This window comes from Alexandromys fortis, unplaced genomic scaffold (assembly GCF_014885135.2).
Source record: "Alexandromys fortis isolate MF-2015 unplaced genomic scaffold, M_Fortis_MF-2015_v1.1 scaffold_368, whole genome shotgun sequence".
Lineage (NCBI taxonomy): Eukaryota > Metazoa > Chordata > Mammalia > Rodentia > Cricetidae > Alexandromys > Alexandromys fortis.
The window spans coordinates 532,434-542,091 of NW_026068243.1; the positions used below are offsets into that span (position 1 = coordinate 532,434).

A 9,658-nucleotide genomic window follows, 5' to 3' on the forward strand; every position below is an offset into this window, starting at 1 on the left:
GTACATCACTTACTGACTCTCCTACTAAACAGCCTGTGGAAGATTCTCATTACCCTTGGACTCTGAGCTTTGTTTCTGTAGCAGACAAAGATTCTCTTACTAAATTGGGCAGGACTAAAGATTTTTCCCCCTGACTCCTTGTTCAGTTGTCTATGAGCCCATCAGTACACTCCTACCTGGGACACTGTCAGGCCAAATTCAGGCTATCCTCATTGGCTCTCCAGTGCATTTCCTCTTAAAGGTGTTTTTTATACAGTTCAGGATTCCCAGGATAAAATCTATGATTGGTCTATAAGTGAACAGTCTTATTTTATATACCAATCCCGGTTCCCTCTCTCTCCTTTCCTCCTGCTCCTCCACTTTCTCCCCTCCCCACCACCCTTCCACTCCTCAGAGGGTGAGAGGCCTCTCATAGGAAGTTCACAAAGCCTGTCACATTAATTGAGGCAGGACCAAGGCCTTCCCCCACGTATCTAGGATGAGTAAGGTTTTCCTCCAGAGGGAATGGGCTACGAAGAGTCAGTTCATGCACTAGGGATAAATAATGGTTCCACTGCTAGTGGTTCCACAAACTGCCAAAGCTATACAGCTGTCACCCACATTCAGAGGGTGCAGTTAGGTCTTATGCAGGTTCCCCAGCTATCAGCCCAGAGTCAGTGAGCTCCCACTTGTTCGGGTCTACTGGTTCTGTGGGTTTTCCCATCATGGTCTTGACCTGTTTGCTCATATTATTGCTTCTCCCTCTCTATGACTGGACTCTAGGAGTTCAGCCAAGGGCTTAGCTGTGGATCTCTGTATCTGCTTCCATTAGTTGCTGGATGAAGGCTCAATGATAACGATCAATGTAGTAGTCAGACAATCAATCTGATTTCAGAGGAAGGGCAGTTAAGGTACCCTGTGCACTATTGCTTAGATTCTTAGCTTAGATTCAATAGTGGCATTGATGCGCCCCCCCCCCCCACCGTGGCGATCAGGGTCAGTAGGTTAGCTTCACAGTTGACAAAGCCCATGGAATTGAGCTGCTCCAGCTACTGCTGAAATCTCACTTCTGACATTGGCACCTGTGAATTTCCACTTCCAGCCAGAAGCTGGATAATCTGTTGCATGAGCTCCTGCTGGGCACTGGAACCCACGGTGGGAGGAGGCGTGGCTTGTAAGCCTGGGGAATGGGGGCGGAGGGGGGGCACCTTGGCTGCAGACCCGGAGCTGCCTGTCAGGGATACAGGGGTCAGGGATGTCCCAAAGGATCCAAGGCTTGGTACCAGCCCAGGAGCTTCAGTTTGCAGGGTATGCATGGCCTGGGGATTGGTGAGGATGGAGAGAGACTCTGGGTTCTGCATCTGCTGCAGAAACACAGGGAGCTGCGGGCGGAGCTGCTCCTGAAGCTGTGGATTCCCCGCAAACAGTGGAACATTCACCATCATCTGAGCAGCAAAGTCAGGGTTCTGGGCTAGTGTTTGCATCATGCTGCGGATGTAAGACGCTGAGATCACATTCTGCATCAGCTGGGGGTTTTCAGAGATCTGCTGGAGAAGCGCCTGCATTTCTCGGCTATTGAACAACCCTGACCCCAGGCTAGCCGCATTGATCCCAAAGGGGATCGAGACTGTCGGGTGCACCTGGCTGGTCCCCGATCCTCTGGTGCCCTTCCCACCGGATTCGGGGCCTGGAAGGTGGGAGGGGAGGGGCTCTAGGGCTTAGGGAGGGGCTCTCGATTCTCTGTCTTAAGAGGCTGGGAAGATATGCTGTTGGAGTTTCCGGTCAGGGAAGAGAAGGGATTGTTGCCAAACTGTTCCCGAGCAGCTGTGAGCCTGGGCTCCTGGGTTTCGGCGTACATGCGGCGGAGGGTATTATACCCTCCAGGGAAGCTTTCCAAGTTGCTGGGAGCCCGGCCCTGGTTCCTCATTATTTCTTGCATCATGGTTGGGTTTCGAGCAAGCTCCATTGTCTGCCTCATGAGCTCAGGGTTGTTGAGCATGTGTCTGATCCCAGGGTTCCTCTCTATCAGCTGTTGCATCTGGGGGTTAGCCATGATCATGTGGCACATCGGGTCAGGGTTTGACGTTATATCCTGGACCAAGGGGTTCCCCATGATCTATGACAGCATCTCAGGGTTGGACATGAGCTGTCTCTGCATCTGTTGCTGTAGCTCCATGAAGTTGGCAGAACCCAGGCCCAGACTGCCTAGGCCAAGGATGCCCCCAAAGCCAAAGAGAATCGATGCAGTAGTGCTTGGAGGCCCCTCTGCAGCCACTGGAGAGGGTCCTCCTCCATTGCCAGAATCTGAAGTGGCATTGCCAGAGCCACAAGGCTGGGCAGGGGCAGCAGGGAAGGCAGGTGTGGTGGAGGGTGCAGAGGCAGAGTCAGGAATGGAAGGGGGAGAAGTAGGCGTGGCCACTGGATGACTTCTGATGGGTCTTGATGACTAAATGGACCGTGAGCCCATCCTTGATCCCATGCTGGTTCAGTGTGTCTCCATCCTTGAAGATCTTGCCTGCAAAGATCAGGACCAGCTGATCCTGCTGAGGCTTAAACCTCTGGGAGACTTCTTCCTTGAACTCCTTGACCGAGGCTCGATCACAGATCACGGTCTTTTCCTTGTCCTTGGGGGTCTTGAAGGTGACTGGAATCTGGGGCCTCGTCTCAGCGGCTCGGCTTGCTTGTCAGCCCACCTGGTTCCTCTTCCCGACCCGCCTGGCCCGGATCCGTTTTATTTTTTTATCACATATTCCCTCCTTTTATGTGTACCATTCATTGTCTTATATAAAGTTAATTTTCTATTCAATAAAAGTAAATGATCAGCAGTTTATGTAAAACATTAACACTTTTATTCCTCTCATACATTACATCATGACTGCAGTTTCCCCTACCTCCCCATCCCCACAATTCACTCCTCCTCTGTTTCCCTTCAAAAAACATAGAGCAGGCCTCCCAGATAATGCCATACGTGTTACAACCAAACATGCCATAACGTGTTACAAGAAGACTAGGCACAAACCCTTATATCAAGGCTAGACTAGGCTACCCACTTGGTGGAAACAGGACCCAAGCACAACCGAAAGTGTAGGGGGACCTTTCTGTCCTGAAAGCTGATCCCAAGTAACCACACAAAGGCTTAATATTAATTATAAGTACTCTCAACCAAAAGCTCAGGCTTATTGCTGTCTAACTCTTACATTTTCAATTAACCCATTTTTTTCTTTGCTTTGCCATATGACATGCTACCTTTTCTCAATAATATGGCTTGTCCATGTTGCTTCTCTCTTTGTGTGTTCACTACTCCTCTGACTCATTCTTCTTTTTCCCAGCATCCTCTCTGCCCCACAATCTTGCCTAGCTATTTACCAATCAGCTTTTTATTAACAATTTGAGAAACACATATTTCACAGTGTAAAGAAAGATTATTCCACAGCACAAAAGAGTAAGAAACATGCCCCCATTCCCACTGTTCTTGACCCAAAGAACACCAAGCTACACAACCATAAAGTATATACAGAGGTCCTAGCTCAGATCCATACAGGGTCTGTGTTTGTTGCTTCAGTCTCTGTATGCCTACCTCTATGAGCCCTGCTTAATTGATTCTGTGGGCCATGTTCTCATGGTCTCCTGGATTCCTCTGACTCCTACAATTCTTTATCCTTCTTGACTCCCTAGTGTTAAGTTGTGGGTCTCTGAATCTGATCCCATCGATTGTGGATGATGTTTCTCAGACATTGTCTTAAAAATATCAAGAACATAAAATGTTGTAGACCTATCTGTCAGAGACCAGCCACAACAAAAACACCTCTCGCCAGGGTAAAGTCACTTGGATTTAGAAATATAGTAAAGAATATGAAGACGTGAACGAAAATAATAAAATGGAGAAACATATAGGGAAGTATCAGGAGGGCATTCCAGTGAGTACTAAAAATTCACCTGTGTTTAATTTCCAACTGCTTAAAATACCTCTTACCCAAAAAGGTAGTAGTAAGACAAAAGACTACATTAACATGATACAAAGAGATGAAGATACCAATTGAAAGTCATAGGCTGCTGCTCTGATGAGGGTCTCTGTCTCTATCTCCATCCGTCAAGGGACAAAGATTCTATGGTGATATTCAAGATAATCATCAATGTGATAGTGGGGCAAAGCCAGTTCAGGCACCCTCTGCTCTGCTGCCCAAGAACCTAGCTTGGGACACCCCCATGACACCTGGGATCCCCTCTAGAGTCAAGTCTCTTGCCAATCCAAAAATGGCTCTCTTAATGTAGATATCTTCTTTCCTGCTCCCATATCTATCCTTCCTCCATGTCCACCCTCCCACTCCCCCAAACTCTCTCTAGTCTTTCCTTTCTCCCTTCTCTCTCCCCCTATCCCCTTCCCCCAACCCCAGTCCCCTTAACCCTACCCCCATGCTCCCAACTTTTGCCTGGCAATCTTGTTTGCTTCCAATTTCCAGGAGGATCTATATATGTTTTTCTTTGGGTTCACCTTGTTATTTGGCTTCTCTAGGCTTGCTAACTATAGGCTTAATGTCCTTTGTTTATGGCTAGAGTCCACTAATGAGTGAGTACATACCATATTCATCTTTTTGGGTCTGAGTTATCTCATTCAGGATAGTGTTTTCTATTTCCATCCATTTGCATGTAAAATTCAAAATGTCATTATTTTTTACCACTGCATAGTACTCTAATGTGTATATATTCCACATTTTCTTTATCCATTCTTCCACTGAGGGGCATCTAGGTTGTTTCCAGGTTCTGGCAATTACAAATAATGCTGCTATTAACATAGTTGAACAAATGCTTTTGTAGCATGATTGGACATCTCTTGGGTATATTCCCAAGAGTGGTATTGCTGGATCCTGAGGTAGATTGATTCCCAATTTCCTGAGAAACCGCCATACTAATTTCCAAAGTGGTTGCGCAAGTTTGCATTCCCACCAGCAATGGATGAGTGTTCCCGTTACTCCACATCCTCTCCAGCATAGGCTAATATTGGTTTTGATTTTAGCCATTCTGATAGGTGTAAGATGGTATTTCAAAGTTGTTTTGATTTGCATTTCCCTGATGGCTAAGAAGTTTGAACATGACCTTAAGTGTCTTTTGGCCATTTGAACTTCGTCTGATGAGAATTCTCTTTTCAGTTCAGTACCCCATCTTTTAATTGGGTTAATTAGAATTTTCATGACCAGTTTCTTGAGTTCTTTATATATTTTGGAGATCAGACCTTTGTCTGTTGCGGGGTTAGTAAAGATCTTCTCCCATTCAGTAGAATGCCTTTTTGTCTTAGTGACAGTGTCCTTTGCTTTACAGAAGCTTCTCAGTTTCAGGAGGTCCCATTTATTCACTGTTGCTCTTGTTGTCTGTGCTACTGGGGTTATACATAGGAGGTGGTCTTCTGTGGTCATATGTTGCAGACTACTTCCCACTTTCTCTTCTATCAGGTTCAGTGTGGTCGGATTTATCCTGCCCTCTCTTAAGGAGGGAGGGGGAGGGAGGAGCGTGAGTGGGGGAGCAGGAGGAAAATAGGAGGAGGGGAGGAAGTTTAAATTTTTGAATGGAAAAAAATTTAAAAAAAGAAGTTCAAAAAACTATAATTGTATAGACTACATTCTTGTTATGTCTTTTTCACCTAACTTGGTGAAATGCTATAAATAATGTTCAATAAAAATATAGTTAAAATAAATGTAAAAAAAGTCTCAGGCTACATTCATAGCTGAACAGTTTGTTGCTAGAACAAAAGAAGTGACGCTTACATCCTAGACAAAACATTCTGTGGGCAAACCACTCTCCCTGGGTTTTTTTTTTAATTTTATATCCATAAAAAGAACTGAAACTTAGTTGGATCCTTAGACTCTTGTTTCAGTTAGGAACAAACTACTTCTCTATTTCTGGAGCATAAAGTTTGGCTATTAGTCACACCTGTAGACAATAATCTTGAGAGAGCAGAACTCTCTGATCTACATCTAGGTGGGACCTTTGTTTGAGGCAGAAGCACAATAACCTTGAAGGAACTAGAGGTAAGCTCTAACTCTCTGACCTTTGAGCAACATGGAAATAGGCTCACATTTTGAGGCCTCCACACATACCTGTTGAAGAATGTGCATGTCCTATATATTGAAAATAAGTTATAGTGAAGCTAATGGTATAACTAAATGAGAACATATTCTTTATTTGTGGGTAAGAGGATTCATTATTGTCAAAATGTCATTTCTCCAATTTTATTTTTGCAGTCAATGAAGTCTGAGGTGATATCCCAGTACTATTGCTTTTAGAAGTCAACAGTCTGTTGAAACATGCACATAGAAATAGAAAAGTTCTAGAATAGTCTAAACAGCATTGTTTAAGAAGGTTTAAAGTATTTGCCAATTTTTAGAACTAATTACAAATCCATAGTAACTGTTAGGGTGTGGATCTATAATCAAGATAATTATGTAGAACAAAAAGACAGAGAGTCTAACAATAGATCCATGCAATAAAAGTTTTGCTTTTTAAAAAAAAAATTGTAAAAATAAATCAGTTAAGTAAAGGTAATCTTCAATACATCTTGGAACAAATTATATGCATACTAGTTTAAATAATGAATTTAAATTCACTACTAAATTTTAAAACTATAAAATTTTAATAGAAATATAAAGCAGAACTTGCGTTTATCTTGGACCTAATCCCATCTAAAGTTAAGAAGAAAACAAACTATCAACTGACTACAAATGCACAGCAGTTTTGAATAGATGTTCCAGACAAAAAGTTTACTTGTATTGCAAGACCCTGAAAGTAACAGAGATGAGTCTCAAAACTGTTTTGCTAAGGGAAAGAAAGCCAAACAAGAAAGAGTCCATCCTATGTCACCCTACTTACAAAAGTTCTTAAAAGCTCAAATGTAGAGTCACAGATAGTGAATTAATGGTAGTGTGAGGATTATAGAACATGAAAGAGGTGGATATATTAATTTTGCTGCTGTTGCTTTAAAGAGTGTTAAAGTTTCGAACTTTTCAGATTGTACATTTGAATTATGCATAGCTTGTCATCCATCAATTCTATCACAACAAAGCTACTGAAATTTATACTTTACAGACTAACTGCTAACTCTAGCCTACAGACCTTGGTTTCTCCGCCCTTGCCTTCTCAAGACCAAATACATGCTGCCAACTTCGTGTGGACTCTGTTCCACTTTTCCTTCCAGACTCTGTTGAGTACCTTACATGAATTTCTTCTCTAGTTTAAGCAGCTGCCATGGTAGAAAATTTCCAGTACTTTAGAGAGAAAGGGCATAAATGGCCTAATCAGAATGTTTAAATGACTTTTTTTTTTTGTTGAGTCCTGAAGGTCCTTGAGAGAGTATACTAAGTCAGTCTAGAGCAGCAGCTCTCAACGTGAGTAGTTCGGTCTCCAAAGGGAATCACCTAAAACAGTAGGATAACACAGATATTTGTATTATATTTCATAACAGTCACAAAATTATGGTTATGAAGTAGCAGCAAAAATAATTTTATGGTTGATGGGGGGTCAGCAACATGAGGAATTGTGTTAAAGTGCCCCAGCACTAGGAAGGTTGGGCATCACTTGCCTGAAGTTTTAAAGGTCTTGGTAGTTATAAGCTTGGATTTTTCCTTCCCTTAATATATGTCCTGTCAGCAACCTAGTTGGTGGTTGGTGCCTGATCAAGGTTGTGAAGTGATTATGCTTTCAACCCCAGAAAACACTGGTCCTTCACATTTTCTTAAGAATCTGATAGAGAACTATACAGTATGAGGAAGCCGGCTGACACTTTCAACATTTGACTAATGTCCACCATCAAGATCTACCAGTCACTGGATATGAATGTCCTTGTTTTCCAAGTTACTGCAGACCCTCAGTGCTGGTAAAAATCATCCACTAATCTGAAAAAGCAGCCCCTTTCCTCCAGCTTCTGGCAATATTGTCATCCTTCTTATTTAATTTCTCACCAATAATCTTATCAAAATTACAGGCTTTCTACTAAAGGTTTTCTCAAAACCTTCCTAGCTTTGCCCACAATTTAGTTCTATTTACTAATACTGCCTTGGAAGCCAACTCTAAATTATTTTTCTTTTTTTACTTAATATTCTTGGTATTTTGAGAATTTCATACATGAATATTGTATTTACATTGTTTTAACCCTTCTTCTACCAGTTCCAATTCCTCCCATGCCTCCCACCCACTCTCAAATTTGTGATCTTTATTTATTACCCACATACACTTATATTTTATCTTTTTATTTGTATATACATCAAATCCTACTGGCTTTTACAAGCATTCATAAAACCCGTTGAGTCTATTTAGTATTGTTCATAGGTGTGTGTTTAGGGCTCACCACTTGGAATCAGGAAGCTCATTCCTGGGATGCTGATGGGAACCTGATTCTCCCTCGCTCAGCAGCCTTTGCTTCAATGTAGCTGTTTGTCTAAGAGCTCCCATTTGCTGTGAAATAAAACATGTTTAGGTCAAAAAGGTTCCTGGTCCTCCTGCCTTGATCAATTGTGGTACTCATTTTACAATATGCTTTGCTTTGGGGTACATGGAAAATTAAATCAGAATCTGGCAGTTAGACCTTGTAAAACGTACTTCAGATGAACAAGCAAAAACATAAACGGGCAAAAGTTTATAAAGAGACAAATTAAGTTTACTCAGGAGTCTCCTTCTTTGAGCTTCAATGTTTGGAAGGAAGCAGAGCTGAGGCTGGGTCAGGTCCAAGTTGGGAGGAAACAGGGGCTAAGCTGGGTCAGGTGGAAGTGTGCGGGTCAGAGGAAAGCCTTGACTTTCAAGCTGAAGCTCATTAGCATCCCTGCCTGGACTGTGTCAAGCCATAAAGAGGAGCATCCACTAACTGTTCCCTGGGTTAGCTCGGTAGGACCAGTGTGGATAGGCTTGGGAGAATATTTGTATGCAAAACATCATGGGACTTTTTTTTTAAATCCTATATATGAAATTCTTAAAGTATCTTTTTTTTTTCTTTTTTTAAAAGGCAAACCTTGTTACAAGTTGTTTGAACTAAATCACCTGACATGGGCTCCCGGAGACTTTAAAAACCTTTGGCAAACTTTCGCCTCCTCACACTGCTGTCTTAGCCAGCGTTTAAGAGGCTTCCTTTGATGGCTATAATTAAGCTTCAAAGGGACTGGGCAAAGCCAGCCATTTAAATGGGCTGTTTCCTTTTTTCCACCTTCTTACTTTGGTGCAGTTTGCTCTCGTTTGTCCTCATCACACTTTCCAAAGACTGACTCATTGTTATGATTCAGGGTGGCAGGTCGGAGTGCCAGCAAGAGTTCTCAGTGCTGGCAGCTGACAAGGGGTCTCTCGCTTTACTGTGGGCCAGTGTCCACTCTGCGGATGGTCTCGCATGCTGACTCTATTTGGTCCTGGCTAATGTCAGCTTATTTATTATTGTTGCTGAGTATTCTACATTCCAGTCAAATGAACCATTTGGTGTTAGTGTAACCCCGAGTCTTTGCACATCTGCATGCCACCTCATGGTTCTAGCCCCTCCTCTTCCGGGTCTGCCATCGTCTCCACTGACCCCGGTCTCATTTTGCCACAGAACCCTTAGGTCTTTCAAGAATGACAATTGTGTGACTGTGTCTTTTGCTTATTTATTAACTGAACCTTCTCTCTGGACACCATTTTAGCAAAAGTTAGTTCTTTAAGTTTGAGTAGCATC

General features: G+C 42.8%; 1 pseudogene; it reads right to left on the reverse strand.

The window, feature by feature from the left end:
• Positions 1-807: 807 nt before the first annotated feature.
• Positions 808-9,226, reverse strand: LOC126494011 (ubiquilin-4-like; annotated as a pseudogene).
• Positions 9,227-9,658: the final 432 nt, after the last annotated feature.